This window comes from Canis aureus, chromosome 17, assembly GCF_053574225.1.
Source record: "Canis aureus isolate CA01 chromosome 17, VMU_Caureus_v.1.0, whole genome shotgun sequence".
Classification (NCBI taxonomy): domain Eukaryota; kingdom Metazoa; phylum Chordata; class Mammalia; order Carnivora; family Canidae; genus Canis; species Canis aureus.
The window spans coordinates 32,187,346-32,212,279 of NC_135627.1; the positions used below are offsets into that span (position 1 = coordinate 32,187,346).

Sequence of the window (24,934 nt, forward strand, 5' to 3'; positions counted from 1 at the left end):
ATCATATCATTTGAATCTCACAACTGTCTGGGTAAGTAGTCATGACAAATGTTTTTATCTGTGTTTTACAGATATGAAAATAAGCTTTTGACAGAGTGTTAAGTATCATGTTGAAGCTCGTATAGTAGCTTTACTGACAGAATTAGGATTGTAACACAGGATTCTTTGTTTTCAGTCAGTGATGTTCCCTCTGTGATGGAAACTATTACTTTTATAGAAGATATTAAACAATATTAGATATAATTGCAAATATTAAAGATAAATTGCAGTAGAGGACTTCTTTAGACCAGTTTCCATAAACATTGACAACTTGATTTATTGATGTTTGATTAAAAGGGCAGTACAGGGGCACCTGGGCGGCTGGGTTAGTTGAGTGTCAGACTCTTGATTTTGGCTCAGATTATGATCTTGGGGTTTGGGGATCAAGCTCTGTGTAGGGCTCCATGCTCAGCGGGGAGTCTGCTGGAGATTCTCTCTCCTCCTCTTCCTCTGCTCTCCCCCAACTTGTATTCTCTCTCTCAAATAAATAAATAAATCTTAAAAAAAAAATAAAAGGGCGGTATAACCAATTTCATATTGGAGTTTTAGAAGGCCGTGTTGATGGTACTGTCAGTCTTGGGGTTCGAGTGAAAATGTGTCCCTCTGGTTTTGTGTCCCTCCACACTTGATCTAGCTTTTAAGATTGTTGCTTAATGAGAGCAGTGGCCAAGAGAGAATGGTCAGAGTTCTGGTGTGGCATCTGGCACTTCCCTATAGGTGCAGAATCGCATTGTTCCATTTTAAAAGAGCTCCCTCTGAAGTTTATTCATTCATTTATTGATCCCCTTAAAAAGCACTTAGTTTTTTATCTGATAATTCCTCCAGTCTATTTAATATTTTCTTTAGGCTCATGTTTTTTATTTTGATATGATAATCTTCTCTTGAGATCATCCTTTTCAGTTATGAAATAGTTCCCCTAGAAGATATACAACAAAATAGTATTTCAGGTTGCTCAAAATACGCTTAGATTACTATTACAGTAATTAAAATTCACAACTGTGAACATCAAATTTATGGTTACTGGGCCCTCTTGCAAAAGTCATATAATACCTCAGTTTTGAGAGTTGAGGTTTTATTTATAACCAGACAAATAATTTAAACAAAAGTAATACTGAATCAAAATTGTCCCAAACTTCTGTTTGCTTTGTTTTTGCATTATTATAGCTTCTGATATAGCATGATTCTGCATGCTATGCTTTTTATTAAAATGAAAAATGGGATTGGAAAATGAGCATTGGCCATTAAACAGAATAATACATATTATATTTTATGTTTTATGTACAGTTTATAGAAGCCAGCCTAAATTCTCTGGCACAGTGAAGTAGAGCCTATTTTTCATAAGATGAGAAAAACAAGACAGGAAATTTAAAGCTGGTAGCAGGAGGGAGCCTTCCAATGGAGAGCCTTGTATTTGAAGTTGATGAGTCTTTTTTCAGCAGTCTGGAATGTAAGTATCCCTAGTTTTCTAAATGTACTTAATCCAGACCCAGAAACTGAACAGATTTGTATAGTCAAATAGTTGGTATTTGTCTTTCATTCTGTGTGATGGTAAATGATAAAGAATACAAAGATGCATGCATATCTGCTTTTTTAAATCCACGGTTATTGGTAATGGACATGACTTCTAATATGAGTAAATGTCTTATGTCTGTTTGCATTGTTTCCTTCTATGTCTGAATGCATTTATGCAAACATGCCTGTATCTAAGTATGCATCCACACATGCACAAGCATAAAATGCTAAGTTTGGGCAAATTGCTATTGTGATATTTCTTGATACTTATACACTATTAATGGGGCCTGGTGTCTGTTACAGGCTTCATTCTTTTTCTGGCAGGTAGTTTTATGATATAAAAAACATAATGTGATGGTTTTAATTTCTCACTCATGCTTAAAAATAAAAAATGAAAACTTTGTCATTCAAAGCTAGAATTGTCACCACTTGTGGTTCTCTGTAATGATAATCTGGACATGTGGTATTGTGATGTTGGGTCGCTTAGCAGGTGGCAGTTTCAATAGTTAACTTATTATTATCTCAAGGATGTGTGGCTGGTAGGCATTGGGAGTCCCCTCATCATTACTTCGCTGGTAGTTAGCCACTAAAGACCAAAGCTGCAATGGTTGGAAGTGTGGGAGCCATAGGAAGTGTGGGATGATGGGAGTCTCAGTGACAACCCCCATTTACCTATTTACCTATTTACCCCTCCCTCAACCTCCCTGAAGATGTTTGTGGCAAGCTTTGTCCAAGAAGGCAAAGACTTTTGTAATATTGCCTCAGACTCATGTGGTTCCATTTCAAAATGGACGAATCAGCTAGTCTTGGGGATGATGTCACCAGCATCCACTTTGGAGGAAAATTGTTCTTTATTTGCCCATATGTTTTCACTTCTGTTGTGTTTAGTCCCCCGATGCTATACTTGGAAAGATTTAGCTTATAGAAATATTGTTTTTATTCACAAGAGCTAAAGGAAACCATTTTACATTAATTCCTTATTTTTCTAGAAAAGTCCAATATAGATTCAGATCAGCAAACAGTATGCCAGTTTTCCCTATACTTAATGATTTTATATATGATTAAAAAAAGGAAGGATGGGGTAGAAATGTACTGGAGGGGTATGCAAAACATGACCGTTTTCTAGGTAAATTTTCAGATTTTTTTTTTCCCTTGAAAGTTTGATTTGGTAGTTAACATCAGGGCTTAGTATAGAATGGTATGAAGCAGATAGATGTTTTAGATGTGTCTCTTGAGTTGAAGCATGTATACTGTAATGTGCCAGCTTTGCTTACTTTGTTGCTGTCCTCCCCCATAACTCCTCCCAAGCCATAATAAGCAAACAAATCCCACAGTACTGAAGCACTTCATATGTAAAGACTACATTTTTGTATCTCCTGTAAGTTTTTGTACAAGGTATAAAAACTAAGTCTTCTATTATTTCATACCAAGTATTAAATACTTGTTTCATGACTTTAATTTTTAAATTTAATTTAATTTACTTTTTTTAGAGAGGGAGCGAGGGAGGGGAATCAGAGAGAGCAGGAGAGAGATTGGATCTTCAGCAGGCTCCACGCCCAGTGTGGAGCTCACTCTGAGGTTTGATCTCCCGACTCTGAGATCATGACCTGATCCAAAATCACGAGTTGGACGCTTAACCAACTGAGCCATCCAGGTTGCCCCTCCTGACTTTATTTTTATGGCTCATACACTTACAGTCTATTCTTTATTTTAGCCCTTTTCCTGTTGATAAAGTGTAGAGCAGTATTTCCCACAGTGTACAGAAATTGATTAATAATAGTTCACACAATTATAATGGGAAAAATAGTTTAGCATTTTATTTTTGCTCCCTGAGCAACACAGAACAAAAGAGAACAGAAGTGTATATTTTTCACTTAAAGAGTGAATAAAGAATTGTTGTAAATACTGTGGCAGATGCAAAGATAAGGGAGACCAGTGGTCCCAACCCTTACAAGGATTGATACTATAAAGGTTGTGAAGGAAAACAATGCGTGTGAATAATTAGGGTGAACGTGGGACTGAGGTCTAAATATAGAGTAGCCAACCTCTAGCTCCAAGGTAGTATGAGATTGATCAGCTGCTCTGAAGTTGCTTTTGATAATGTTGATACACATAATACTTATGAGTCAGTGCTTTGTAGATATTCACTCTTTCAATTTTTTTTTTTAAGATTTTATTTATACATTTGAGAGACACAGCATGAGCACGGGGTGTGGGCAGAGGCAGAGGGAGAAGCAGACTCCCAACTGAGCAGGGGGCCACCCAGGCACCCCATCACTCTTTTTACTTTTGTTTAAAGATTTTTGATTTGAGGATGTTTTCCTTTCCTGTAGTTTTTAGACAACAAAAGCCTTTTTGTTTATCACCAGACATTGGGTTGTTCAAAATTGCTTCCAAGCCTGTGTGCATGTTTGCCTTACCAGGTAAGAAGCTGAGAGTGGTTCCTAGAATCTCGTACCAGTGTTGCCAAGAAATGGGTTTAAATTGGAAGTGAATAAGAAAACGGTTATTGTATTTAGGCATTTATCCTAATATGTCTAGAATCACAGGATTACACTGGCCATTTATAATGAAAAGTTTAACCGCCTCCCAGCTATTAGCTGTCTGCATGCTTCCTGTGAAATCATTAAATAATAGGAATCACTCACAATAACGGTTTTGAAAACATTATTTGACTTAAGCATTATCAAAAATGATTTTTTAAAAAGCACTTAAGAATAATATAATAAAAAGTTTTAAAATTTATTAAATGTTTCCTTGCAGCATGATTTCAACCATAAAACTAATGTGTGGTATAAGAATAGGGCAGAGAGGGATCCCTGGGTGGCGCAGCGGTTTGGCGCCTGCCTTTGGCCCAGGGCGCGATCCTGGAGTCCCGGGATCGAGTCCTGAATCAGGCTGCAGGCATGGAGCCTGCTTCTCCCTCTGCCTGTGTCTCTGCCTCTCTCTCTCTCTCTCTCTCTCTCTGTGACTATCACAAATAAAAAAAAAAAAAAAAAAAAAAGAATAGGGCAGAGAAGGCATCTCCCCTAAAAGGAGTTATACCAGAATGGCCTTCAAATGGAGACTAAACAGAAACAATAGCTTTGTAGTTACTGTATAGTCTCACCGAGAACACTTCCTTGCTCAGCCTTTAGTACTTTGAATCAGTAGAGTAATTAATGTCTGGAATTGATTGATGTGTTCACCTGCTTGGATTTGTTCTGTCTCCACCTTGGTTACTCAATCTTCTCCTTGCCTTTTATAGCTTTACTGCCTATCCTCTCCTTCAATATTAGGAGAAAACTCTCTATTCATTCAATTGTAACTTCGATAGCAAGGTATTACTGCTAACAAGCTGTCTCTTGTTAAACAGCACTTTTTGTGTTTTTACTAATGTATTAAGGGGGGAAATATGAAGTATTGATCACTTTTTGAAGGTTCTTGTTGTGCCACTTTGCTTTTATGAGAGACCTACATTGGCATCTGTTTTGCCAACTGAAAGAAAGCCAAAGAGGATTTTTGTTTTCATGGAAAAAGGCAAAAAGTGAAAATAGTGTTGACCCTTGTCTTGCAGCAAGCCCTGACAGAGGCAGCACACACCCTGAGCTGAAAGTGATTCCACCAGGCCCCTTCCCAGAAAACCACACTCCGCATCTCAGCATCAAGATGCTACACCTTTGATTTGTGTCTGTGAACATCTGTGCTTTATCGTGATCTGTTGCGTGCATCCACTTGCAAGATGTGTCCCAGGGTATCAGGAAAACCTAAGAGAGATTAATTATTTGGTCTGGGAGCGCTCAAATACTTTTTCCTAATAATTAAATTGATGGTAATTGCTTCTTCGCTGTACACCGTTTTGACTGATGAAAGCTTTTATAGGAACGTTCTACTTTCAGAGAGAGGGGGAAGCCTGCACATGTTATTATTTCTTTAGGAAATACATAGAAATTCACTGAGGTATTTCCCTAAAACTTACCAATTAGTTTTAAACAGAGATAAACAAATATGTAGATATTCATATAAATTCAACATTGATGTGGGTGTATGACAATAAAGCCATAGCAATTGACAGAGGGTAAATACCAGCTTTTTATTTAGACTGAGTTTATGATTACTTTGGGTTGATGTTTTGTTTCTTTTTGAAATGTTTGCCCAACCCCACTACCAAGACCAGCTCTTGTATAATCCCATTATGGTATGTTTTCTTTGTCAACTGGGTCATTTAGCCTAACTAATTAAGAATGCAGTTCTAAAATTGGCCTGGTTCTTTTAAAGTTTAAGTTGAATAAAAACTGTAAGGTAAATTAACAGAGAATTGGTAAACAGATGGTGGCTAGACATACAAACTAGTGGAAAACTATGGCAAAAAACCATTTTAAAATCCAAAAGTATTTGAATACTTGATTGGATTCTCTATTTTGCATGTATAAACAAATGATCAGAGTAAAGATCTGCTAAATATTCTGTGACATTTAGAAATACAATGAGGGTTCTCCAGTCCCCATTTTATTAGAAAAAGTAATTTTTGCTTGTTACTATTTTTATTAGGAGACACACTGCATTGATGTTACCTTTTTTTTTTTTTTTAAGATTTTATTTATTTATCCATGAGAGACACACACACACACACAGAGAAGGTGAGACATAGAGGAAGAAGCAGGCTCCAGGTAAGGAGCCTGATGTGGGACTCCATCTGGGAATTCTGGGATCACGCCCAGGGCCAAAGACAGATGCTCAGCCGCTGAGCCACCCAGGCGTCCCTCGTGTTACTTTTAACGTAATTCTTTGCACAGTCTTTCTGGCCCAGTGTAAAAGGTGATTCAATACATGTGTAATCGAAATACAGCACTTTTTAAAAAGATGGATTTAAATGTTGTAAAAGATTGAATTTTTAAAAGAATTTTCTTTGATAGTGAAAAACATATAGTAGGAATTCTCAAGATTTTTTTCTGATAGCAAAATAATTAATTTTCCATTTGAAGTGATAAATGAATCTTTGCTTAACAAAAAGACAATGTGCTTATCAAAGAGTATTGTAAATTGGAGATAGATGAGATCATGTCTAGAATTATTTGTTACAATGTCTCATCTTGGTTATGAGAAAGAAAGGGTACTGGATACTCTAATGTCATCGTGTGGCTATCACAGAAGCAGTGGTCTTCCAAGTTCAGGCTGGAATTATTTTGATTTTTTTTTTCTTAAGACTTTTTCAGACTGTATCCCAAGGAACTCCATCAGGTCAGGGGACACATGTACTCATCTTTGCACAATATTTCACAATATGAAGCAGGAACATTAATGTCTAGGTATCAGGTCCATGTAGATTACAATGGGTGACATTGAAAACAGCATTTAGTTCCCTGTGTATGCATGTTAGTGCACAATCTTTCACCCCATGTACCTATGAGGGGGAAGAGAATACCTTAGTAGAACATTGGATAAATGGAAGAACAAAGAACATGATTGATTCATCCGTATGTCAGTAATTATGCTAAGCTTTAATAATTAACATTAGAAAAAACAAATATCTTTTATAGAATTAGAATATGGTTGTCTTTTGCTGAGACAGTTGTCACTTTCAAAGTACTCCCTTACTTGTTTTTAATATTGAAGGAAATGAGATGCATGTTTAAGCTCAAAATTCTTTTATTGAAAATAAGGTTTTTTAGAGAAATTATCTTTGACTGGTCTATGATATACTGATTCATATCATGTTTTTCTTGCAAGACTGTACACCCAACCAGTAGAGTTACCACTACCGTTCCTTTGAAGTGTCATTGTTCTTAGCAAAAATAATTATTCTGGAGTCCTTGTTACAGGACATTTTGTAACAGGAAAGCATGCATAAATATACTCCAAAGAAAAATTTAGTAACAGGGCTTCCAATTCAATAAGAAATTCCTAAGAACTCTATACTAGGCCCTTACAGGTTGCCGAGGTGAGTGTGACCCAACTTCTGTCCTCAAAGATTTTTGCGAACCAGTTGGGAAATAAGATTACACAGAGAGATTGGAAATAGGGTAAGAGAGGCCAAACCAACTACAGAAGTGTTCCTGAGTATGGAGAGATATGTGGCTGGCCAAACACATCAGAAGAGGCTTTGTGAAAAAATTGGATCATCTTATTATAACTGTTCTGAGACACCATTTGTGTCACCAGAGATTTGCAGAAGCAGCTCAAATACCTGAGTGTGGGCATGCCATCCAGTTGTTCTCCCACTCTGTCACTGCTCTGAAAGAAACTTGGAAATCAAATGGCGGAGTCCCAGGATTTTATTAGTGCTTTGTTTTGTATACATGGGTATGGTTTCTGTTAAGTAAACATCTAGATTTTCTTTTCTTTTTTTTTTTTAATTTTTTATTTATTTATGATAGTCACACAGAGAGAGAGAGAGGCAGAGACACAGGCAGAGGGAGAAGCAGGCTCCATGCACCGGGAGCCCGACGTGGGATTTGATCCCGGGTCTCCAGGATCGCGCCCTGGGCCAAAGGCAGGCACCAAACCGCTGCGCCACCCAGGGATCCCAACATCTAGATTTTGAATGAAGAAAGATGTTTTTACATGTTGACTTTGGAAATGTATAAGATTGGGCTCTTGATAACCAGGGTAAATCTGCTTAAATCATTACTAATTTTCATAACTTCCTTGCATGTTGTATTCACTCAAGGTCCATTTTCTGGAGTCTTCATTCAACTCTTACTTATGCTATATTTTTTCTGTAGAATCTGTTCCCTTATTCTTCTGAACAATTTCCTGCTTTTATGTTTTTTTGGACTATTGTCTTCCTGCCCCCCATGGCATCTTGCATACTCAACTCTATCAGGTGTAATTTGTTAAATTATTATTGAGTAGAATTCACATCGATCTCACAAGGTTTAGTTGTGTGGGGTTATTTGAAAATCTTTGTTACTTCTGATTTTATTCCAAGAAGCTTTAACAGCAATCTGATTATGATTCCTGCTTAACTTCTTGAAAATAGAGGTATCTGCGTTTCAGGTTGCTTTCAGGACATGCAAATTTCCTGCTTGTTTGCCTCACCAAATCCCCACTTGAGACCCAGGTAGTTTCAAACTATTGAGGGAAGGATGTGCAGGTAGATCTTGTCAAGTACTTACTAAAGTGATACTCTAAAAGAAATTAAAACCTTTAAAAATCTAAAACTTGTTCTGACTCCATATTTATGCATTATGTGTATAAATCAACCCATATATTTGATCACTTCTACTCTCTGAACTTGTTAAGGCCACATAATTAGAAAGCTAGCTACAGCTGGTAAGGAATGACAGCCTCATTCACTGGAACTTCTCTGGGGTCAAGTGTCTCTCACACAAGAGAATTCTCTTCTCCATTCTGGTTTCCACTGCTCTTCCCACCCCTTCCTGAAGAATTTCCAGATCCAAACCCCTTGACCTTCCCTGGCCTCTTTTGTCTGCCAAAATGTGTTACTTGCCATTCTTCAAATACATTCTTTACTCTCCTCTTTCTTCCTATTTGTTAATGCAGTTTTCTTTCCTGTTTTGCCCAGTGAAATCCTGCTCTTCCTTTAAAATCTAGCTTAGATGCTTTTCCTGCTATGAGGTCTTCTCATTCTTCCAGAAATTTCTGCCAGTGGCATAATATTCTTTTAGTGCTTATCATATTTGATATGTGATTATTTGTATGTATCTTATTACTCTTGAGAGACAGTATATAATTTCATTTATTTTTTTATTTTCCCTATAGCATGTAGCAGTATCATGCACATGGTAAATACTCAGTAAAGATTTTTGCATTTAATGAAATTTGTGAGTCCCAAATGTACTTTAATAAAAGGTGGTCTTGGCTAGGAGACCAAATTCAAGTATGATACCTGTGTCAGACCCTTGGAAGACTGTAAATTGTTTATAAACCCTTTTACGATCATTCATTTCCTATTGTGATATAAGAAATACACCTATTAAAATATTTGGAAGTGTATCTTTCCTCAGTATTATTTTTAGTAGCTTTTCCCATATAACTTGGAGGTATGCTTTTTTTTTTGTTTGTTTTTTTTGGAGGTATGCTTAATCTGAACTAAGATACTTGCCTTCTTTTGGTTGGTAGCTGGCAAGAGACTACGAACACTAAAAAGGCAGTAAAATCTGTGATCTGAAGTAGATAAGTACATTTTTAGGAAGTATCCAAGGAATAGGGTGTAAGAATGTTGCACAAAACTTCCAACAGCTTTTTTTTTTTTTTTAGTGACAGCATTGGAATGGGAAGCGGGCAGAACTGTGAAGAGGTCAGATGATTGCTTAAAATCATTTCTTAGATTGCGACACAACTTGACTTAGCTCTAGCAAAACTTTCTTAAGCAATTATCTGAGGGAATTGTAAAGTTAATTGCATAGGAAAGGGGCTTCCGAAGTAAAGGTCATATTCAAACTTGGATTCCCATAAAAGTGCCTTGAGTTATTTACAGTTGCAATATCTGTTCATGCATGGGAGAGAGGGTCAGAGAGAGACACAGGGAAAGAGAATGAGCAGCTCTCAGAAACAAGTTTTCAGGTCAGGGAGCTCCAGGCTTTTTGGAATTATGCCACCCAAATGACTCCACAAGTAAGTGGCTCCTCTTATTTTGCCCCAGACTTCCAGCCACCTATGGCTCTACTAGATCTGCTGCTGTGATAGAAACAGGGTAAATGCGTGTTTTAATATGGGGGTGTGTAAGGGATAGGGAGTCCATAAAGAAAAGGATTTGAATACAGCACTTGGAATTTTTAGAACATCTGGGAGTTGAAAAATGGAGGAAGGATGAGCTTTTGAAAGGAAGTGTTAATACAGGCTGACCCTTCAGAGACAAATTTTTAGTAATTTTGATCTAGTACTATGTATTTGTGTTCCTTGCATTTTTCACATTAACAGTGCTTGAAATAGTCAAGTAATCATGGTCCCTATATTTTTCACTTTAACAAAGCTTGAAAGAGTCAGTAAATATCTATTTAGATAGCAAGTATTCTATTTTTGTCGAAGTATAATTGATGTATAGCATTATATTAGTTTCAGATGTACAACATGATAGGATATTTGTATGTATTATGAAGTGATCACCACAATAAATCTAGTTAGCATCCAGCACTATATATAAATCATTTTTCTCTTTAGTTGGAACCTTTAAGATTTGCTTTCTTGGCAACTTTCAGATATGCAATACATTATTATTAGCTATGGTTGCCATGCTGTACTTTACATCTCATAAGTTATTTATTTTATAACTGGAAGTTTTTACCTTTTGACCACCTTCATCCATTTTGCCCACCTCCCTACCCCCGCTTCTGGCAACCATGCATGTACTATATTTAAAAAATATAGATTTCTTTGAAACAGAAAAGGGTCATTTCTTGGATTAATTAACAAGAATTTTGGCCTAATAGCTAAACACATGTCTTTCATTGCTTCTGAGTTTTCCTTTGCTAGGGATTCAGTTCTCTCTCCCCTGGTAAATTCCTACTTGTCCTTTGTGGCCCATCTCAGATACCACTTGCTCCCAAATCTATCGGCTTTCGAGCAATGATGAGATTAAGAATAGTAATTGGCCTTCCATCTAGATTCTCATTTAAGCTGCTTTTTTCACAATTTCATTACAATTTTTTTTTTTTTTTTCAGATTTTGACTTCCCAGTAGACTGTAAGGATAAAATTATGATATTTTCAACATTGTGTCTTGGGCTCAGTATTAACAGTGACAAAAAGCGAGTGCTCAAACACTTATTTTTATTTATTTTTTATTGGATTTTTAAAATTAGAAATTAGATTAAGTTATTATTTTCAAGTTAGTCCTTGGCAGGTCTAACATTTTATGATTCCAGAAGGAATATGTAATTTTTAGTATATTTAACAATAATGATGGTAATAATAATAACAAAACACAGTAGGCGATATTAGCAAAGCAATTGATTATATCCTGTATAATCTTATGTATATCCCAAATACATGGGATGGTGATTCACACATATGCCTATTTAATTTTGGCATCCACCCTACGGTGTCGTTAATATTATTATCATATTGACAGATGGTTGACAAGAGATTATGTAATTTATTCAAGGTCACATAACTAGTAGTTGGCAAGATTTGAGCCTAGATATGATTCCTGAGCTTATTTGTCAGTCAGAATTGGAACTAAAAGGTGAACAAACCAAGCAGCCTTCTGGGGTATTTATTTACAAAGGCTAGTAACATATGAATCACTGGAATAAGAATAAATACCATCAGCTAAAATATTTTTCCATATATTAATTCTTACCTTTCTGGAAAAAAAAGTCACAATTACGCCTCAGAGGAGGCCATATCTTTCATTGGATGCACCCTATCTTCTGACTCCTCTACACCTACTCCTATTCTCCATGAGTTTAAGGTCTAGTCCTCAAAGTCAGGCCTTTGGTCAAGTCTTTCTCGGTTCCCTAAGCTAGTATCAGCCATCTTGTTTGGAAACCATGGAGTGTTTTTTTTTTTTTTTAATTTTTTTATTTATTTATGATAGTCACACAGAGAGAGAGAGGCAGAGACACAGGCAGAGGGAGAAGCAGGCCCCATGCACCGGGAGCCCGACATGGGATTCGATCCTGGGTCTCCAGGATCACGCCCTGGGCCAAAGGCAGGCGCCAAACCGCTGCGCCACCCAGGGATCCCGTGTTTTTGTTTTTATAGTTCTTAATTTCTCTCTAGTGTCTTAGTTTCAACAGGATGATAAAATGGGAACTCAGTTTGAGTTCCTATGTGCCCATTACTCTTATGGTCCAGAGCTGTACTTCCAAAACAGGGCTTGCTGAGGGTGACAGTATGGAACACAGGTTTGGGAATCCCAGCTCAACATCCACCTTCAGCCTGTCAATGAGGCTGGCCAGGATGGTAGGAGATCTGGAAATTAGAGGGAGGTTATGTGGCTAGTGTGTTGTGAGCCCCATCTCAGCAATAGGGTGGCAAGGAGAACCTGATGTTTGTATCCTGGAGCTTGAGGAACAGAGGGGACCATGTGTCAGTTATGCCAGAGAACTAAAGGGGAAGAAGCTGTATGATGCAGCTAGTGGCAGAGAATACACAGTGGATGGGAAGTAACCCCTTCTCCACTGGACAGTGGGCCAGAGGAATTTATAGATGACCATTGAGAGAAGGTGCATTCATGGTTGTCAAGGATGGAGCAGGGGGCCCACCCATGGGTGGAACAGGCAGCTTTTGAGCATCTGCACAGCAAACCACTGCAGATACTCGCAGGACATTTATAACATTCTCTGCCCCTTTACCTTCCCAATGGGGTCAGGAGCAACTGCTCACCAGCCAGTAGGGGGTTAGGGAGATCTGCTCGCCAAGTGAGAGGCAGCAGACCTGAGGATGGCAATGCTCTAGTTTTTTTTTTTTTTTTTTTTTTAATTCTTTTTAATTTTTTATTTATTTATGATAGTCACAGAGAGAGAGAGAGAGGCAGAGACACAGGCAGAGGGAGAAGCAGGCTCCATGCACCGGGAGCCCGATGTGGGATTCGACCCCGGGTCTCCAGGATCGCGCTCTGGGCCAAAGGCAGGCACCAAACCGCTGCGCCACCCAGGAATCCCCAATGCTCTAGTTTTAAATCAAGTCCGGAGTTTGGTTTTTACATGAACTGGGTATTTAATGCCTGAACTGAGACTATTTTAGGGACTTTTTATTATCCAACACCTGACACTCTACTGTGGGGCCTACCTTAGATTTAATCCAGGGCCCAAAGAAGATTTAGACCAGTGGAAAGGATTTATAGGGGTGCTTGAGAAGGGGAAAAAAGTTGCATTATGGTTTTTGTGTCTTGCTCTTTCAGTATCCTGACTCTTATTTCTTTTCTCCTAGACATTGAGCTCTTTGTGTGTGGGAGAGTGGCAACTTGAGAGAGCTGATTTCTTAGTCATCTCTGGGAATCATACAGAGCTAAACATCCATTTGTTTGATACATATGTATTGAGATTTGCTTATGAGATTAGGCAAAATGTGATCTTTAAAAAGTAAAAAAAAAAGTACAGTAACTAAAAGAAGCCTTTTAGTTATAGATTTACAGAAAAGTGACAGAGATATTATAGAGAGTTTCAACATACTTCATGCCCAGACTCCTCTATTGTTAAAATTTTACTTTAGCATGGTGTATTTGTCACTGCTAATGAACTGGTGATTACTTTTTAATCTGTAAATATTAGTATGGGATAGTAAAGGAAACCATGCCACACTATTTATTCCAATGAATGGCCATTTTAATGTCTGGATCAAGGTTTTGTAGTATTTGTTAAAGTTCTTCATGAATTTGCGTTCTACAAGTGATATGCTTCCTAATTTCAGTTATAAATCAAAGTATATGGCAAAATTCCCACAGAATCCTATCACTAAGCCCTTTGACCTTGGAATGTCACAAAGCAGTTAAGCTTTTCTTTAAAATCGTTCAGGAGGGAATTGATATTTATGTGAGTTAACATCTTTATTCCATGGTGGAGTGCTTCCTGTTATTGCCAGAAGTAACACGGATTAAAAGTTAAGATTATTTTTGATTCAGGTGGTTTTGTATAAAACCATAAAGTATCAGGAGGTGACCAAGTAAAATTTTTTAATCTGAGAAATTTTGCTTCCTGCACAGCCCAGCTTTTATATTCTTGATCCAGACAAAGTGTGCGGTCTTCCTCACAGAATAATTGAAAAGAAAACGTTAATGTACGAAAAATACTTGAAAAGCCAAAAGTCCTACCTAAATTCAAGCAACAGAATAGATTTTGTGTTAATAATGTGGCATATACTTTATCACTGTTTGCCAGAGTCACATTTGGTGATCTCTTATTTAATATTTATGTATTCACAAGTATAGTTTAAAGCATTAAAGTAAATAATGATGAGGTTAGAAGTATACTTGACCTGTGTACAATATGGGGGTTAGGAACACTGACGCTCGCACGTTTAAAAATCCACATGTGATTTTTGACTTCCCCAAATCTTTATTGGCAGCCTATTGTTAACCAGAAGCCTTACCAATAACATAAAAAGTCGATTAACACATATTTTGTATGTTATGTTTCTTCTCTACTGTATTCCTACCATAAAGTAAGCTAGAGAAAAGAAAATGTTGTTAAGAAAACCCTCAGGAATGGAAAACATGTTTGCAGTACTGTCCTATAAAAAATTGGGGTATAAATGGACCCAACACTGTTCAAACCTGTGTTTTTCAAGGGTCAGCTGTACTCTCAAATGGTATACCTATGCAAAAATGGCTTGATAAACTTGTTTTTGAGGCAGCTTAATCATTTGTAATGGAAATATCATCTACTAACTTTTTTGAGTGTCAGCCATTCTTAGCAGTACTGTAGTTCCTGGGACTCTTTACATCACACCTGCTCCCAGTGCTGGTGATTCAATGTCTTATACAACTCCAAACTAGGTATGTGTAAAACCAGTTCATCTTCTAGGGGCCTCTGGGTGGCTCAATAGGCTAAGCACCTGACTCTTGATATCAGCTCAGATCATGATCTCAGGTCGTGAGATCCAGCTCTGCATCAACCTCCACCCAAAGTGTGGAGTCTTCTTATCCTTCTCCCTCTGCTGCTCTTCTCAACCTTCAAAACTGAATGAATGAATGAATGAATGAATGAATGAAATCTTTAAAACCAGCTCATCTTTTAAAGTCATGATTGTTTCTCCTGACATCCTCTTTTCATTTTTTTTTTTGACATCCTCTTTTCAAATTATGGTAATCATTCAGTGACCTACCTCAGGTTTCACACTTGGCCTTTGATCTTCTTTCCATCCCTGTATTCATATAATCTTTCATTGTTTATATTGAATGGCCTCTGTATGCGTTTCTTCATTTCCACCTCTGAGTTGTTAGTTCAACGTTGGATCACTTCATATCTGCATTATTGACATAGCACCCTAACTGGTCTGACTTCTATTTTCTCTTTCCTAAGACACAGCACACTTCCACACCCACAGAGACAATGCTGTCACAACAACACCCTCCCCTCCCTATATTCTGCCTGTGGGCGTGGACACACACACACACACACACACACACAGAGTTTAGTTGATCTAGCTCATGATCAGATTAATGTTACTAAAGGACTTCATCATTTCAACCTACTAAAATACTTTGAGTGGGTAGTTCCTAGTTCTTATAGATTGTGATCTGGACTTCTCAGTCTGACTTTGTAGGCAATGCACTTTTTTGTTCACCTTTATTGAGAGCTCTTCTTCTGCTATGCCCCTGGATTTCTATATGTAGAAAAAGATATATGTGCCCCTTATTGAGATTTTCTACAGAGGCTTTCTACTAGTCTTTGTTTAATAAAGTCAGATATTTTTGTGGCATTATTCAGAACTCAGTTGGGATTGTCTATTGGCCTAGGCCTAGAATCCTCCTCCTCTCGCATAAGAAACTGAGTATATTCTCCAGGCAAACTGACTGGTTCATTCTTATACTTCTGAAAATTTATAGGATTAAATAAACTTATTAAGCATCCTGTGGTCACTTGGCTCAATGAGTGGAGAGACAGAGAGACAATAAGACAGAGAGAGGCAGAGACACAGGCAGAGGGAGAGAAGCAGGCTTGTAAAGGTGGAAAGAATGGTATTGTGTATGTCATTTCATTCTAATGATCTGCATTAGAATTCGACTTGTGTTTGCCATATGCTTGCCTTTTAGGTTCAATAAAGCAAAGGAACAGTTGTGGAGTAGACAATTTAAATCATTTGTTATAAAGTATGTGGCACAGTGTTAGGGTATTTTTGGCTTCTTTATCTTTATAGCTTGATATAGCTTTTGCCACTTGGATTCATTGTCCGGTGTGAAGTGTCTGGCTTTTGAAATTGGTTAAAATATTTTATATCTATGCTTAGAATGTAGGTTGTGAATTTCCTCTTTCAGTATTTCTTTTTTTTCCCTCCAATATTTCTAAGGTAGTTATTTTCACTGTTCATTTCTGTGTGTTATCTCTGAAAAACAAACAAACAGGCATGTGTTTAATTTTTTGGTAACTAAATATAGATCTGCACATCATGTAGGGGCATTTTTCTGTGCAGTGTGCCATGACCCGTCTTCTTAGGCAAATAGCATGTGTGGAGTTTATTTATAGTTTTGATCTCTAGTCTTCATTGGCTCTTAGTTTATTTGGTGCATAATTCACTAGGGTTATGGATTGCGGTGTTTAAGGATAAGCTGAGGAGAAGGAGAAAGACAAAAGACACATTGTCCTATCATGTAATACTGAGATGTGATCACACCTGGGCTACTATACACATCATGGTGTATGTGGTTTAGGTAAGCCATGGAAAAGGACAGATCAAAAGCTTAGGAGCTTTTAGTATGAAAGGGGGAGAGAGGCATGATATAGAAAAGCTTTAACATGTATTAAATATTACTCATTGGAGCTACCATTTACTGAGTTATTCTTAGGAGCATGCACTGTGTTAAGAACATTTTATATATTAGCTTACTAAACCTCACAACAGTACTCTAAAAGGATTGTTACTCTCTTTGTACAAAGTAGGCAACGGGGTTTCAGGTCTGTGGCAAATCAGGATAGAATAAATGAGCATGGATTTGGTGAACAAATTTAAAAATCCTGAAGCTGAGTAAGTTCTTTATAACTTCTGTGAAGTAGATCAGAACATTTAAGTTTTCCATTGGATTCATTTCCTCCAAGTAGGATAGAGCAGGACAAGTATAAATCAACGCTAGTATTTAACGTCCTAAGATTAGAAGGAACTTTTATAGCTCTCTGGAAAAGGGTTTGCAAAATTTATTAATTGAGGTTGCATAAATGTCTAAAGAGAAGCTGAGATGGCAGAGAATATTCATGATCTCTTTGAGGGTCTTTGTAGGCAGCAGAACTTTTAAAATTATTTGTAGGATTTTGTTTGTTTTCTACGAAACTTCATCAAAGATGATTGAATCAAACTGCATACTTCAGACTGGAGTGAACTAAACTAACTTGTGAAAATTCTAGGGGGGCCTGACTACTTTAAATTACCTGTCAGGGAACCCTGGGTGGCGCAGCGGTTTGGCGCCTGCCTTTGGCCCAGGGCGCGATCCTGGAGACCCGGGATCGAATCCCACGTTGGGCTCCCGGTGCATGGAGCCTGCTTCTCCCTCTGCCTGTGTCTCTGCTTCTCTCTCTCTCTGTGTCTATCATAAATAAATAAAAAATAAAAAAAATTACCTATCAGCTATAGTATTTGAAAGGGGGAAAAAAACCCTTAATGAGTATTTTTTAATAAATCCACACTGGAAAAGAATCAGGATTTGCTAAGACTCCTAAATTGGAATAACCCCATAATTGTGAACTCAGCCTTTATGTCCCTAGCCTTAAATTGAGACAGTTGATGAACTTCCTGGACAGAAGTGAAAACATACTGTTTAAAAATGAATAAAACATTTAAAATTGGGAATGAAATTGTACATGTTTATTACAGAAAAAAATTAAAAACAAATTGAGTAAAGAGGGAAAAAAATGCCCCAAATTAGTCATCACTGCGATATGAACAATGGTAAGATTATGCATGTACATTCCTAGCATTAAAAAATGTATATGTATTTTGTATATACATTCCTAGCATGCATAATTATACATATATATAATTATATGCACACACATTTATGTACTCAAAGTATAACTTTCAAAAAAATGTTTTCTAGAGGTTAAGACAGATAACAGCTCTAGCTCTTTCTGAAAAAACAGACGTTTTAATATATTTGTGTGTGTGTGTGTGTGTGTGTGTGTGTGTTGGCTTTGCCCTGAGTGAAATGACTAAGACCTAAAATTTCTATCTGGCAATAAACAAGCCAAAAATGATGTTAAGAAAACAATTGCATTTCCAATAGCATCAAAAAGACTAGAATAATTAGGCATAAACTCAATGAGAGACGTATAAGGCAGGTACACTGAAAACTACAAGATGTCATAGAAAAACAATAAAAAAGTCCTAAGAAATGGCAAGCCATTCATATTCATGGAAGTATTAATATTGTTATAATATCCTCAAGGTGATCTACAGATTCAATTCTTATCAGAATCCTACCTGACTTTTTTGCAGAAATTGACAAGCTGATCCTAAAATTCATGTGGAAAGGCAAGAGACAGAATACTTAAAGCAATCTTGAAAAATGCAAAGTTGGAAGACTCATACTTACCAGTTTCAAGATTTATTACAAAACTGCAGTAAATAAGACAGTGTGGTACTCACATAAAGATAGACCTATAGATCCATGGAACAAATTCTGAGTCAAGAAACAAACCCCTACTCTCTCTCTGTGTCTTTCATGAATAAATAAAATCTTAAATAAATAAATACGTAAAATAAAATTGAAAAAAAAATCCCTACATTTATAGTGAAATGACTTTTTGAATAGGATGCCAAAAAAATTTAGTGGGGAAATAATTATCTTTCTAATAAATGGTGCTCAGAAAACTGTATATCCATGTGCAGAAGGATGAATTTGCACCCTGTTTCACACCATTCCCCAGCATTAACTTAAAGTGATCCATAGATAAATATAAGAGTTAAAACTATAAATTCTTAGAAGAAAACTTTGGATCAGATCTTTTTTTTTAAAATTTTTTTTTTAATTTTTATTTATTTATGATAGTCACAGAGAGAGAGAGAGAGTCAGAGACATAGGCAGAGGGAGAAGCAGGCTCCATGCACTGGGAACCCGATGTGGGATTCGATCCCGGGTCTCCAGGATCGTGCCCTGGGCCAAAGGCAGGCGCCAAACCGCTGCGCCACCCAGGGATCCCTGGATCAGATCTTAAATGGCTTAGTCAATGGATTTTATATATGACCCTCAAAATACAAATGTCAAACAAACAGGAAGGTTAAGTTGGACTTCATCAAAATTAAAAACCTTGTGTACTTTTACCATCAAGAAAGTGAAGGGATAAAAAAAAAAATAGAAAAGAAAGTGAAGGGATGGCTTACAGATGCAGAGAAAATATTTGTGAATTATATTTAAAAATTTTATTTTATTTTTTAATTAATCTCTACAACCAACATGGGGCTTGAACTCACAAGCCTGAGATCGAGACGCATACTCCACTGACTGAGCCAGCCAGGAGCTCCTGTAAATCATATATTTAAAGATACTCATTGTCTGAGTATCTAAAGAATTTTTATAACTCAATAATAAATAAAGACAGATCATCCAATTAAAAAATGCACAGAGTGACATTTTTCCCAAACGACATGCAAATGGCCAATAAGCATATTAGAAATGTTCAATATCATTTGCCATTAAAGAAATACATATCAAAACCATGAGATATTATCTGACACCTACCAGAGAACATCTATAATAAAAAAGACAGACAATAACAAGTGTTGATAAAGAAGGAGACTAATTGGAAGTCTCATGCACTGTTAGTGGGAGTGTAAAATGGTGCAGCCACTATGGAAAACAGTTGGGAATTCCTCAAAGGTTAAACATAGAGTTTATCATATCACCCAACAGTTTCACTCCCGAGAGAAATGAAAACATACTGCGTACAAAACTTGCACATGAATGTTATAGCAGCATTATTCATAATTGCCAGTAAAGTAGAAACAACCTGAGAGTCCATCAGGTGATGAACAGTTAAAAAAGTGGTATATCCATGCAATGGAGTCTTATTTGGCAAATAATAATAATAATAATGGAGTTTAGGAATTATTAATATATCTTACAACATAGATGAACCTCAAAAAGTGCAACATGAAAGAAGTCGGTCACAAAAGACAACATGTTATGGAACATCATTTGTGTAAACATGTTCACCATAGTCGAAAATATATGGACAGAAAATAGATTAGTGGTTCCTGAGGCTGAAGGAGATGGAGATATGGAGGTATGACTGGTAATAGGTAGGTACAAAGTTTTCTTGGGGGGTATTGGAAATGTTCCCAAATTGGATAATGGTGATGTTGCACGACTTTGGAAATATACTAAAAACTAGTGAATTGTACGCCTTTAAAAAAGTGAGTTTAGGGATCCCTGGGTGGCGCAGCAGTTTAGTGCCTGCCTTTGGCCCAGGGCGCGATCCTGGAGACCCGGGATCGAGTCCCACGTCGGGCTCCCAGTGCATGGAGCCTGCTTCTCCCTCTGCCTGTGTCTCTGCCTCTCTCTCTCTCTCTCTCTCTCTCTCTGTGTGACTATCATAAATAAATAAAAAATAAAAAAAAGTGAATTTATATAAGTTATATAGTCATAAAGCTGTTAGAAAATGTAGTGGCTTATTTTCCAAGATTTTCTGCCGGGTTCCCTATTTCTCTTTTATTTGACCTTCTATTTTCTTTTCCTATCTTGCTTAAGTTTAATTTTTATGGACAGCAGTTTCTTATCAGATTGAGTTCCTATCTTGAATGTGAGCCCTGGGGGAGCAGTTTCCTTTAGACTTTGCAGTGGGCCCCTCTCATTTACCTGCTTTTGGGGTAACAGAAACCTGCTAATGTCAGCTGCTTTTCTCAGAGTGGCCAGCCAGACTCTAGGGAGTACCTGTTGGCTACTCTGGTTCTCAGGCTCCTTACTCATCCCATTGCTTTCCTTTTCTTTCCCCAGTGATACAGAGACCATGCATGTCTTGTAGCTCTATGTGATTTGTACCAAACAAGTTGGTACAAATCAAACAAGCATTTTGGGATTCAAGAGGTTGCTTTCTCACCTCATTTTGTTGTGGATGTTGTTCATGAATTTTGGTTTTTTAATCCATTGTTCTGTTTTTATGGGAAGATTTAGGAAGATTAAAAACTGTGCTTCCATCACTGCTGCCAGTTTTGTAGAATCCAGAAGTGTAGTCTTTCAGACAATTTGAGGAAGAGATTTGAAAGGCATTAGTCTTGCAAAAACAGAGGATATCCTCTGAGAGATGTTAATATCTTTAAAAGAAGAGCCCATGGCTTATTAATCTTACTAAATCCAGCACTCAGCATTGGCCCTGGCATCAGATAACACCCAGATGAACATTGGTTGAATAAACAGAAGTGCAGAGAGATGAAGGAGAGTGAACTGGAATTTAGAGCTAGTATGTACCTACCAGCATTGACATCCAAGAGGCCTGGATGAATAGTTTTCAAATCTCCTTGCACATGTAGATCAGAAATACTTCTGAAGCTTTGGTCAGCTATTCAGTTGTTTTACCTGGCTCAGTTTATCAAGAACTTGTGAAATGTGAAATGATTCACAACTCTCATGTTCGGTTTCCTTAGGAAATTGATGATCTAAGTTTCTTTGATTCTGCATGTACCTGAGCATGTGCTAGACCCGTTATTGACTCATACGTCATACACCCAGAAGTCCATGGCCTTAGATTCTTTTTCTGACCCTAAACTGCCGTAAACCCTTCTTATGGGCAAATGCATCCTATCTCATGAGATACTATCTTGCCATGCGGACCTTCCAGTCTGATACGGAGAAAACTGTCCGATCTTTCCTGAGCTTTCTTGTTTCTCTCATAAATCACTTTCGTTTATTCTACTCTTCCAGGAACCATAAAAAAGTTAGTAAATAGAACTATATATCTTACAAAAACGACTTCCCTCAAGGCCCTGTATTCTGAAATTGCTTCTGAGTTGCCTTGGGCTAGCCACTGCAGTGTGCTGAATCCTTCCTGATCCTCTTATCCTCATCAACACTTACCCTCCAGTGTATAATTTCCTTGGTACTCTTTTTTTTTTTTTTGCTACATTTAGTTTCATAAAATTGTGCTGAGACAAAAATGAAAGACAAGGGGATAAAATACTCTGTCAGCATATTTATTTGTATTTGAACAAAGGCCTGCAGTGCTTTAAGTCAAAGAAGTTAAGCTGTATAGAAATTTGAACACCTTTGGCAGTTTGCAAATCCAGCTGATGCCCAGCCATCATCTTGGAAATAAGAAAGAGTTGTGAATAAAATTTTAAGGAACACGATATTCACTCTGTGAGCCTCTGTGAAAATGATTGGTGTTACATTTCTGCTTGGACTCTTCGATGATTTTCTTAACAGTTTCTCTTGAAGATTTGTATTCAAGACAGCTTGTCAAAAAGCAAAGGAGCATGTAGGCATATTGCCCTCATGGTTGGATGCTTTTAGACACTGCAGCTGTTTGAAAGGCCTGAGTGAACTAATTCATTTATGCCTGAGAAACCTATCTCCCTGATGTTAGTGCTTGTCATGAACATCCTTCTCAAAATGATAGTGAGGGAGAGAGAGAGGTATAAGGCATATAGGCAGCGATACTTGATTTCAGCTTAAAAAAGGAACAACACAAATATGTTTTTAAAAAATAGATGAGGAATTGTAATCTTGGTATGTCATACTTGAAATTTATTGAAACTTCCTTGTTTTGGTTTACCCTTTGGAACTGTGCCTTCTTTTGTATAGAGTGGTCAATTTAACTCTTTAAAGAGGTGAATTTTTGGATTAAAGTTTTTCTATACTTTAAAAGTCTTATAATATTAAAAGATGCTTATGGTACAGTTTATGTACTGTGAATGTATAAAAAATAAAAAACCCGCAAAAAACAACTTCCCTTTTGATTCTCCTTCCCCTCAGGAAATTATAGACCAGTGCATACTTTCTAGACTTAAAAAAATACATACATATGATTTATTGGAGATGCATGTATTGTATCTTTTTCTAAAAATTACATCATACTGTTTATGCTGTTCTGCAGCTTTATTGTTTCACCTAATAGTCCATGGTCTGTCCTTCATCTAGATGAGAATTTAATGAGCTGAATTCCCCCTTTTGTATCCATAAGGGTATTAAATGTTGGCCGATATGTAAGAAAGATGTCAGGGAGAATGACAGCCCTCCCCAAACATTTTCCCCTGCTCTAGCTGTAGCCTAAATACATGTGCCAGTACCTAGAAGTCATTCAACAGCTGTCAAGCCAATTGCACGCTGCTGGTGACCTGGAGGAGAAACAGCAGCTGGTAGACAAGTGTAGCCACTCTGTTTCTGAGCATGGGAGGCAGGGCAGCAGATGGACATATTTCTACTATTGTTCTATTTTTAACTACATGGTTTCTTTTTAGGTGTTTTCCTTGTACAGTAAAAAAATGGTTTTAATGACATATTTTAAAAGGTGATTTAAAAAATTGTGGAGAAGAAAAATCATCCATAGGCTCTTATTACCTGAGTTAATTATTAACATTTTATTTCTTTTTTCCATGCTTTCTATTAAATGAACTGTTAGAAATAGCACTTTACTTCTGTGATCTTCCTCCCCCAAACCTATCATTCTAGTGTAATCATGAGAAAAGCATTAGAAAAGTCCCAGTTATGGAACATTCTACAAAATGCCTGACCAGTATGCCTCAGAATTGTCAAGGCCATCAGTAACAAGGGAAATCTGAGAAATTGTCATAGCCTGGGGTAGCTTAAGGAGACAAGATGGCTAAGTGTAATGTGGCATCCCAGATGAGACCCTGTAACAAAAAAGGACATTTGGGAAAAGTTCAGAACATCTGAATAAGGCACAAACTTTAGTTAAAAATAATATATCAATATGGGTTCACTAATTGATGTACCATACCAAAGAAAGATGTTAACAGTAGGAGAAACTGGTTTGGGTTATATAGAAACTCTGTATATTATCTTCACATCTTTTTGGTAAATCTAAAACTATCCAAAAATAAAAAATGTTGAAGTGTTGTAATAATACTATGTATACAGTTCTGTGTTCTGTTTCTTACTTTTTTCTTACTGTTTTCTTCTTACTTTTTAATTTTTAAAAAATTAGTGATTGGAACGCCTGGGTGGCTCAGCAGTTAAGCATCTGCCTTCTGGCTCAGGGCATGATCCTGGAATCCTGGGATATAGTCCCATATTGGGCTCCCTGCATGGAGCCTGCTTTTTCCTCTGCCTAAGTTTCTGCCTCTCTTTCTCTCTATCTCTCATGAATAAATAAATAAAATATTAAAAAAATTAGGGATTATTTACTACTTTTCAGAATGAATATGCTGTATAATTCATGAAACTAGTTCTTTTCATATATGAAAGAAATACATATATATTATTCATGAAACTATTTCTTTCATATATGAAAACAACTAGTTTCATGAATTATATATATATATATATACTCTGACATACACATATCATATAAATTGTTTCTAATAATTGATAATGCTCTGATGAACAGCTATATCATTTAGTTGTATCTCTGTTTTAAAGAGATTTTTAGGGGCACCTGAGTGGCTCCATTGGTTAAGTGTCTAACTTTTGGCTCAGGTTGTGATCTTGGGGTTATAGCGTTAAGCCCCATGTTGGCTCTGCACTGGGTGTGGAGCCTGCTTGGTATTCTTTCTCCTCCCCTCTCTCTTTCTATAAAAGGGAAGGGACTTAAAAAATAAATTCAAAAAGAATTTTAAAAAAATTTATTTTCAATAATAATAATTTTAAGAAGTATATTTCTATATTTATTTTG

General features: G+C 36.9%; 1 protein-coding gene and 1 long non-coding RNA gene across 11 annotated transcripts in view; one reads left to right on the forward strand and one right to left on the reverse strand.

The window, feature by feature from the left end:
• TBC1D4 (TBC1 domain family member 4) overlaps positions 1-24,934 on the forward strand; it is a 176,239-nt gene that overhangs the window by 47,957 nt on the left and 103,348 nt on the right. The gene's annotated exons all lie outside the window — the stretch shown is intronic.
• Positions 23,724-24,934, reverse strand: part of LOC144287896 (uncharacterized) — a 51,239-nt gene continuing 50,028 nt past the window's right edge. Inside the window, exon 4 of the long non-coding RNA XR_013355709.1 lies at positions 23,724-23,933. This is a non-coding gene — a long non-coding RNA (uncharacterized LOC144287896). The remainder of the gene's footprint in view (positions 23,934-24,934) is intronic.